Genomic DNA, 1,750 nt, shown 5'->3' on the forward strand with positions numbered 1-1,750 from the left:
CAGATTTTAAGTTGGAATGCCCGCTGACTTTCCATCATGATGGTTTGTTTACCATGACTTTCGCAAAGTTGACAAGCGTTTTGCAAAAAAGTGTCGCACTCAAGAACCAGATCAATTATTTCAATATTAAAGTAACAGTTATATGTCAAAAGTAGACATGGGCCATGCTCTGTGAAAAAGGGGTTAAATGTATGTGTGTAAAATGTCGTCCCGGATTAGCCTGGGAGTTCGCAAAGGCCAATCAGTGACGGCACTTTCCGTTTAAAATGGATTTTTGCTAACAAGAGACTTTCTTTAAACGAAAAATATCACAAAAGCTGAAAGTGTCTTCCCTAATTAGCCTGTGCGGACTGCTCGTGGACGACACTTTCGCACATGCTTTAAAATTGTGTTCACGCTTTTTAAGGACATTGGCAATATGAGTAAGTCAATTTAATTTTATTGTAAAATGTCATAGTAAAACAATTTAAATTAAAAAGTTTAAAAGACTGAACAATATTGTTCCCTTTATGGATATTCACAAATTAAAACGAAAGTTTTTTTACCGGTTTGAAATAAAATATGCAATCATAATTTGGGAAATACGTGAATAATTAAGCGTTTAAGATACGCCGTGAAGTTCTAATGCCTGAATAAATTGCGTTAGCTTTTACTTCTCAAGGTCCTTAATTCGAATCCCAGTGAAAGCAAAATAATGAAAACAAATATAATTAACAAGAGATTGCCAAGCAATATTGTCCCCTACTGGTGAAATTCCACCATTGTCAGTAAAAAAATAAAAATAAATTCATATTTGTTGCCATAGCATCCAGAATTCTTGACGTAGGAACGAAATTAAATGACGTGCATACTCTCCATATTTCCATCTATCCATGTTTCAAGTTTCATTAAAAAATATGAAGAACTTTTAAAGTTATCGCAGGATCCAGAAAAGTGTGACGGACTGACAGACTGACTGACACACGGTTTCACCGGTAGGGGACAATAAATATGGCAATACCATTTGTTGTGTAAATAACTACATCTATTTTTTTAATGCGTAAATCTTTGAACAAGCTCTTAAAGTCAGTAGCCATAGTGAGAGGTGACTTAATTCCGTCCTATCAGAAGTAGGGTAATACAAAGAAGGGTGAGTTAATTGTGAAAGGGGTCGCATGGCCTTAGCCTATTTTTGAATACTGAAAGAAAAGAATCATTAACTGAATACGGTTAACATTTAACAATAAAAATTACTTTACGACATTTCACGTTCCGTATACTGGCAATCGAGTGAATAAGACAAACGAATTTGTATATGCATGACCCGACACATGATTAAATTTAATAATTCAACTGGCTTCTTCTTCCGACACAGCACTCCTTCTTAACAGAAAATTTTGTGCCGACTTTGCACGATCAATTCCGTCATTCGTATCGATATTTGAAATTTCTGTTGTAAATAATTGAGAGCACGTGAGTATTGTCGAATGAGCCGTGTTCTGAGAAAACTGGGCATTATGCATGAGCGTAAAGTGTTGTCCCATATTAGCATGTGCAGTCGGCACAGGCTAATCTGGGACGACACTTTCCGCTTAAATACTAGATTTTCGGTAAAAGGGGACTTCCTTTAAACGAAAAATACCATTACCGACACTTTACGCACATGCATTTTGCCCAATTTTCACAGAACAAGACACAAATTGTTACACGATTAGTTTACTGTTATGATTAAACAGTGTATGAAGGCCACTTGTACAAAAAGACCTTGGTA

Source organism: Dreissena polymorpha, chromosome 9, assembly GCF_020536995.1.
Source record: "Dreissena polymorpha isolate Duluth1 chromosome 9, UMN_Dpol_1.0, whole genome shotgun sequence".
In the NCBI taxonomy this organism is placed as follows: Eukaryota; Metazoa; Mollusca; class Bivalvia; order Myida; family Dreissenidae; genus Dreissena; species Dreissena polymorpha.